The sequence below is a fragment of the Rhynchophorus ferrugineus genome, unplaced genomic scaffold, assembly GCF_030347505.1.
Source record: "Rhynchophorus ferrugineus isolate W39M unplaced genomic scaffold, kcgeb_rfMv2 rfM5, whole genome shotgun sequence".
Classification (NCBI taxonomy): Eukaryota; Metazoa; Arthropoda; class Insecta; order Coleoptera; family Curculionidae; genus Rhynchophorus; species Rhynchophorus ferrugineus.
In genome coordinates this window covers 12633125-12641890 of record NW_027472584.1, presented here as the reverse complement: position 1 = coordinate 12641890, position 8766 = coordinate 12633125, and the positions used below count along the sequence as shown (strand labels likewise).

The 8766-nt window shown below is 31.2% G+C and overlaps 1 long non-coding RNA gene across 1 annotated transcript; it reads left to right on the top strand.

The window, feature by feature from the left end:
• The first annotated feature begins 365 nt into the window (after positions 1 to 365).
• LOC143196874 (uncharacterized) lies at positions 366 to 7674 on the top strand. The gene is made up of 3 exons (XR_013005868.1): positions 366 to 504; positions 559 to 769; positions 5626 to 7674. It is a non-coding gene; the product is annotated as an uncharacterized LOC143196874 (long non-coding RNA).
• The last annotated feature ends 1092 nt before the right edge of the window (positions 7675 to 8766 follow it).

The window sequence follows — 8766 nt, the reverse complement described above, 5'->3', positions numbered from 1 at the left end:
GTTTTGTGACGTACAGTTAAATATGTTTTGTTGAAAACGAATTTGTTTTGGAAAATAACTAATATTAAAATCTTTCGTATTAAATGTATCAAAGAATGTGTTCGAATGAAAAAACTTAAATGTTCAATAATATGCCAGAAATGTCGAAAATATTCTTATATCAAAAACACTTTAAATATCCAAACCTGTTTGTCATTCAGCCGCTTTTAAAAAAAATTTTCGATACTTAGAGTATATTTGAATATCTTACAGCGAACGATATAAAACTTAAATATTTTCGTTATTGGTTTAATTAATGGCAACATGGCACCCTGAAAATATCACGTCTCCAAGGTCTCGCATATATTTGAAGAATTTGTGTATACTACAAAATAAAATTATTTCGTAGTTGGCCGTAGTTCGATGAACATGCCTGTGTCATGAGATTTTAAGTTTTTTTTTTATAAATATGGTATAATATTCATCAATTAATTTTGATGTTCTATCAGTTATATATTCGACTAAGTAAGTAGTACTAGTAGTATAATATAATTATGTTTCTAATATTTTGATTAACAGGTTTTATAAACATGGAGATCCTTAATTGCTGGTTAGAGTACTATTGCAAATTCATGAGGTGTGGTTTATTTTTGAAATATTGAAATGGTGGAATTATTGGAATCGATTGTTTGAAAGTTATGTTGGTTATCGCTTGATCTTGATTAAGAGTGGAAAGGGAACGAGAAAGAAAATGAGCATCAAGTTCAAAAATCCTGATTAGGTTTCTGAGGTATGTTATTTTAAGTACTAGAATTTTTTCTTTTAATTTTAATTTTAATTAATTTTTCTTTTAATTTTAATTAATTTTAATTTTAATTTTTAATTTTAATTTTTTTGGAATTTTTAACCGGTCTTAGAATCCTACTTTTTGCACTTTTAGTATTTATCCTGATTATATTTATATGTATAATCTATTCATATAGCCAATATTATTTTTTGTCTTTCATATTTTGTCTTTCGTCACGTTAATAATATCTTACATATTCTGAATATATTTTAATTGTTGTTTTTGGGAAGATATATCTTTTAATATTAAACGGAAGTCCATTTATTTTCACAAGGTATTAGTTGGATACATTTTAATACAATGGTGCAAAGGGTAGGTGTAGCGGAACATTTCCTTTAGAGATGTCCGTACTAACAAGGATTTTTCAACATATAACGGAGAATTGTTATGTGCGATCACTTTGTCGGTTTTCTATTTGTGTAATGATCATGGTTCTTTCAATATTCTGCCCAAATCCATCACTTTGAATCCATAGTGATCACACACATATTTAGTATTAATTACATATTAAAAAAGTATGAACCTAAATGTAAAAATATATATTTTATGAATATTTGGATGGAATTCTGATGCAATACAAACTGTGACTTCCAAGCATTATTATAAACAATGATTTATAAATCTTTATTAAATATTTTCTGAAATATAATTTTTATATATTCATCTATAATATATACTCTTATAATTATATTTCACTATTTTAATGTTAATGGGGAAGTTATAGATTTATGATATACTTTTTTTTTATTTAATTAATATATTGTTACTAGTCGTTTCCGTCTAACCTACAATTTGTCTTTATGCTAACTTAAATCTAGGTATATAACTAGGAGGAGCCATCGGCCCTAACTCAGTCTCTGGTGAAATAATGTTTATACATGTCACTGCTGAATTTTTTAATATATGCACCTCACTACACAACACTACACAAGATCAGATGGTTTGATTCTTTTGAGCCTGTGTCCTGTTCTGGTGTTATCCAAAAGTTGCAATATTTCAATATTAGTATGAGAATGGAGTCTTTCCTCATGCCCCCTTGCAATTCTCTTGATTTCTTGACTGACTGTGGGTATCTGAAGGTCTCGATGTAGGTAATCAGTCCTATAGTATTTGGGTGCACCCACAAGAACCCTCAGGACTTTGTTCCGAAAAATTTGTATTTTATTAATATTACTCTTTGCAGAACATCCCCATAATTGAACTCCGTATGTCCATATAGGTTTCAATATTTGCTTATATAATAGCAATTTATTATCTACTGATAATTGTGATTTTCTTCCAATTAGTCAGTACATTTTCCTATATTTCAATTCCAGTTCTTTTCTTCTCTTCTTTATATGTTCCTTCCAGCGAAGTTTTGCATCGAGATTCATTCCGAGATATTTAGCGTTGTTGCTATATGGAATGATAGTGTTATTTAATGTTATTGGTGCTTGTACGGTCTGTTTATAGGTGAACTGCACATGTACAGATTTACATTCATTAATTCTTATTTTTCAAGCTTGTGTCCAATTATTTATATTGTCACTTGCCTGTTTAATTTTTTTGAGGCTTCTTCACTATTGTCTCCGACAGCTATAATCGCAGTATCATCAGCAAATGTAGCCATCGTGATATTTTCCATTTGTGGTATATCACAAGTAAAGTAGATAAAGCATTGGTCCAGTACACTTCCGTGTGGTACACCTGCTTTAGCTTTTTTATTGTAGAGTAAGCTTCTTCTTGCTTGACTCTAAACATTCTGGTTGTAATGTATGATTTTAACAGTTCGGTGTGTTGTTTTGGTAACATTTTCTGTAGTTTATGAACAAGGCCTTCATGCCAACCAAACCTTATCGAAGGCTTGTGCTACATCTAAGAATATAGCTGAGCATACTTTTTGACTTTGGTAGGCTTTTTCAATAACATTTGTTATTCTGTGGACCTGGTCAATTTTTGAGTGTTTGTTAATAAACCCAAATTGGTGTGTTGGTATTAGGTTTTTTCTCTCTATGAGTTTATGATATACTATTTTATTTAAAATTGCCCGATACTAAATTTTGTGGATTTTTCATTATTATTATTAGCCTTTACTAAATTTTAAATAGTTAGGTTGCTTACTTTATATTATATTTAATATACTTTTTCGTATTTAGTTCCGGTGTAAATTATAATACATTATCTAAAAGAAATAAATTATATTTTCATATTAAATCTTGTAATAATTATCTGAGAAATATTTTTTTATTACATACATATTTTTTATTAATAATCATTATTCTCTATTTAACAGTTATGTCGCGTTTTTACTGACTTAAATGTATACTTAATGTATACTTATATGTATAAGTTATTATAGAGATATTTCGATCTTTTAACATATATTCTGGATGTTTTATTTAAGTTGTTATAAAGAGCAACGAAACACATTGTTGACGCTACAATATATTTATTGAATTTAATGTATAAAGTTGAATCTGGTAAAATTTGGACTAATTTGGAGTCAATTTCAGAATCTTCTTAAAGTTTTAAAATTATATTTATTTATAATATAATAAATAATTTATCAAAAAGGCATTATAAAAAATAAAATAGTTCTAAAGTTTAATTTTTAATTCATATTTAATCTATTAACGACCTAGATTTTTTTGTGGTCGATATTTATATTTGATTATTTACAATTTGTTTAAAATATTATAATTAGTTATGTAAATAATATAAACTTCGATGCATAAATAAAATTAGATTAAAATATTACTTTTTTTTTTTAAAAACGAACTGGTATATATAAAAGTTGTACAACCCATACATGTAACATGTTAGTATAAATAGAACTAAACATTTAACGTTATAGAATATAAAACAAAATTGTATAAAATGTGAAACTACCTATATCAACATATCAACATGTATACTATATATATTCTTCTAATTAATAATGGTGGATTTAATTATTGGTGTTATATTCTTGTGTATAGAACGGTATCCTTTAGAAATTCTATTACCCCATCCAGGTTTCTCAGTTCGAGGTCAGCTGCAAGGCCGTTTCCCAGCCGAAACCTATGTCTCTGATCCTTATATCTCCTGCAGTCTGCCAATAGGCGTCTTATGGTTTGAACTGAGTTGTATTCTGCACAGATCGGAGGAGGTTCATCCTTTCACCCTTTAGGAGAAACTCGCAACTGCAATGACCTATTCTTAGACCAGTCATTGCCGATAGACTTTTTAGCATACCTAGGCTAATTATTTTTGGTCTTTCAAAATATATTTTCTTTACCTCCCATAGTTTATACTCTTCAATCAAGTCCCATCTCAACTGATTTAGTCCTCTATAAATTTTAACTATCATTTGCATATCATTTCTTCATCAGTTGCGCTTCTTGCTTATTTCCCGCAAGGTAGTCGACTCTTTCGTTACCTTTAATATCCATATCGGATGGCATCCACATCAGTATCCATCATCACCGTCAGTATATATAAAGTGATGATCTTTGAAATTTTCATCCTTTATTTGTACTGTAAGAGGCTACATATGCTCTGTGGGTACACATCTTCACATCATTGGAGATTTCTTCATTTCTCCAAAGAAATTATTTCACTGTGACAAGTTACTCCTTTTAAATAGGAGTGAATTAGCATAATTTTGAGTTATTTAATTTTTTGTTCCACTGTCCAATATGTTATCTTTTCTATTGTTTTTATTTTCGGAATGAGACATTCCTCCTTATAAACTGGCTATCCTTTGTATCTCGGAGAGCGTTCTTGCTCGCAATTCACGCATTTTGGCGGTGTACCGTTATGTTCCATTATGGTTCAATTTTCCACACGAGGGGCATATGGGGTCGGATACACAATTTTGTGATACATGTCCAAATTTCTGACATCTGTAACATCTCACCGGATTGGGGATATTTTGCCTAATTGTTATACTCAAATACCCGGCGCGAATTCTCTCTGGTAACGCAGATTTCCTAAATGTCAATATCATGCTGGGGTTAGGAGTTAACTCATCATTTATTCTTTTGTAGATTATTTTGACTAGTACAACACCTTGTGACTACAAGTTTTCCAGTGTTTCATCCTCTGAGCAAACCATTAGATAGACACTGTTTATCATTCACTTGAACGTCCGTATTGTGTATTTTGTTCAATTTCATAACTCTGTCCGATTGTCTATGATTGGTTGTAATTACGAGCAATGAACCATCCCTAAGTTCCTTCACTGACTCTATTTCCCCAACCGATCCAGCAAAACATTTGTGTAATAGAAATGGAGAGAATTCATTAGCTTTTATTATGAAAAATCTATTGTACTCGATACTTGTTTGTCTGAGTATATCTTGCTGTATTATCCTGGGTCTTTCCAGACCAAATTATTGGATGCCAGTCACAGACACCTACTCTCCGGGCTGGTCACCTTCCGGAAAAGCTATACAGTTGCCAGATGACGGTCGAATGGGGCCTGCACGTCCACCCACTCTCTCGACCGGTATTGGAGTTCAGAATCCCTGCACCGTAATCGAATCCAGTAAAAGAAACTTTTCCATAATAGTAAACTCAACATAGAACACAAAGGGGCGTCACAGAACAACACAAAACTGGCGCCCCAGGGTTGTCACACCCGTACTATGGTCGTGGAATGTCAACCTTAGTTGACACTCCACAACCACCGCTCCTTGATGGACTCAGATTAAAAGCTGGGCCCCCTAAAGGGGCGTAATATACTTATATATTAATTTTTATTCTTTCTCTTATTAATTTTACAAGATTTATATATAACTAGGTCTAACTGATACATTAACAATGTTCTTTATTTTCAGACATGCCTGATTTACTATTAAATATAACTTACGTTATATCATGGTTATTAGAAACTAGGCAAGCTGATTTCCCAAGTAATATGAATATATTTTTAAAATATTGTAAAACTTTTAGAAAATAAATTTCTGTAACTTTGGTGGTTTTATTTGCAATATCTACAGATTCGTATGGAGATGATTTTTACTATTATGTTGTCATTTATAGTCTATAGTAGGGCTCTATAGTACGAGCGGCTAGTTACATTTATCGTTTTTCAGGTTTAAGGTGGTGTATTCTATTTACTTACGGTAAATTTCAATTTCAATTTTGCTGAATGGTGTTGCTTTTTATCTGTTGATTTTAACAAATTGGGCTATCTGACGAATTAAATACTTTAAAGGTTTTTCTTGCTGTGAAGGTGGCGATTTTTGATATAGTTTACTTGTCTATATTTTAAATTTGGCTAAGTTGTTGTCGGAAATTTATCATATTGGGACATAAAATATCTTCAGTTGAACTTATATTCGATTTGGTTATTAAGTTAATTTTATCTTTTATGCATGTAGGGACTTTAAGCTGCAAGCATATCTTTCGATGCGAGCAATGAAGTTGGTTTTAGGTCATATCAACCTGGCTGGCTAGAATATATTAGCTCTATTTAAGAAAAAAAAACATAGTCAGTGTGATGTAATTTTAGTTTAGTAAAGTTTTGCAAGATGCTTGGTAATTTATTTGGTTGAATCTCTCTCATTCGTGTTATCTAACTCTATGCAACTTATGATCTTCCATGAAAATTGGACGGAAAGGTTGTTTAGTTTGGGTTTTGATGAATTGGAATCTTGATATATTCTTAATGGATGAAACCCATCTTCATTTTATACGAAAGAAACTGTCTTATTATTATGAATTAAACTGTTTATTTTACATTTCTTAATTATAATTGGCATCCCGTTATATGGTGCTGATCTAGGGGTATGTGAGTCTTGCGAGATATTTACCCATGTATGGTTTCCCATGGGTCATGGTAAGCTCGTTTTGGGGAGAGGCGTGCTATTTTGATAATTTTATGGAATAAACCAGAATAGCCAACACATTCCAATTTCCAAACACATTTCTACGCTTCGAGCGCTGTCAGTGAACTGAATTTCTCTCGATAATTTTGGGTTGAAACCGACTTGAGGAACGCAATTCTCATACTAAGCAGGGGAGATTCGTTTGGAAAATAACGGGTTTGACCAGGAAAATAACGGGTTTTATACTGGCTAATTCTGCAAGCTGCTTTTGTGGGAACTCTCTTTAGCAATAAATATAAAGGCGCTGGAGGGTTTACGGAGTTAGCATTTCTGATAGTTTCGTCGTTTTTGGAAATATTTCATTTTCCGCATTCCATCTGAGCATCGACTCCTCTTTTCAACTATCGGTATAGATGTAAATATTTCTTTAATATTTGCACGACCTGTACTTGCAGATAGTAAAAAAATGCAGATAGTAAAATTATTGTACATATAATGAAGGGTGACCAATAGTAAATTTGTATATTAAAATTGCAAAGCACAAGTTTGGAGGCCAAGGAGCACAACGTGTTTTTATAGTATACTACAGTTATCCTGTTACTTGAGCTATAGTACGTATCGAGACAACTCACGTAGGAACAGGCAGTCAACGATTTATAACATCTGTATTCAAATTTGGACACGCCTACAGCTCTGTCGATATTAAGAAAGTGCTTCTATAAGTCTTTACTATGAATTTCGTAAAGGTCTGAGTATCATTTTGCTAAGGGAATGTTAATAGTATTTTATGGGTAAAGAATCAAACTAAGGAATCAGGGAATTCAGGACCTTACTACCTAGCACGCAGGGGCAATTTCTCTTCTTACAGAAGTGAATGGGATCATTTTTCCAATTCCAATACTGACTCACCCTAATATTGTTTTGGAATTAGTTAATGTAGTGACTATTGTATATAAACATGCTTATTAACATTATTTTATTACAATATAGGCGTATTACATACTTTTATAATATAACTTCTTCGATTAATAAAAATATAAGATAAAGTTTTTACAATTTTTAGATTCGTGTATTTTCATGGTCATAATTATACTATTTACTATTTTCATCAATTTTAATACTTACTTCTTTGTCAATTTTTATTTTATTTTGAAGGTAATTCTCCTTTTCTAATTATACTGATTAACTATTAATTTGAATGGAGGTTATTCTTTTATTTATCTCATTTATTTTGTTTTAAAATTTGGGTTAATTTTTTTTGCGTTGTTTGTTTTCATTATGAGAAACAACCTATACATATCATTTTCATTAAAAAAAAGTATCTTATTAATATGCTTTTTAACTGGTTTTTATTTTATTATATATATTTTAGCCAGGATGGCACCAGAATATTTTTGAATGTTTTGATTTTACTCTTCTCTACACTCTCTTCTACTTACTAGTGTTATTTTTATGAGCCTCTGATGATAATCCTAATAGCTCTTTCTTTTGAAGGACAGAAAAACTGCGAAGAGTAGTTCCTCTCTTCGAGGACCTTTGACATTTTTTCGATAATCATCTTTAGTGATTACGTTGGCAAAATACTCTCCTTACCGTTTGCCGTTGGGATGATAATATGGGGTTAATATATGGGTAGTGTCTGATATGATCTCTTTGTTTTAATGTTGGAAGAATCCGAATATTACATAATCCTTTTCTTGATGAAGTTGCCATTCCACCTGAGTGAAGAGTAATGGGTTTGTTTTAAGCAATACCTTGAATGAATGCGATGTGAACGTATTGCGGGCAGATGATGGGTCTGGGGAATGGTTGGATGTTTGACACGGAAACCGAACTGTTCATCAGGAATCATGTGAATTGCTCTTTCAGCAAGTTATAGTCCGAAGATGGACATTTTACTCCTATTTTAGGGACTACAGCGATAAACGCAAGTTATCAAATGCAAGTAATTATTCAGTTTTGTATTTTACGTTGTTAAAAACTTTTTTATTTGATTTGATATTATTTTATTTGATTGAAAAATTTTTATTTGATACAATTTGAGAGAATAGTAACAATTTGAACCGTAAAATTCTATGGTAAAAATTGAATATTTGTCCGGCGACATTTTTACCTTTGTTAGTTTATCCGATAAAACTTTCAGGACCT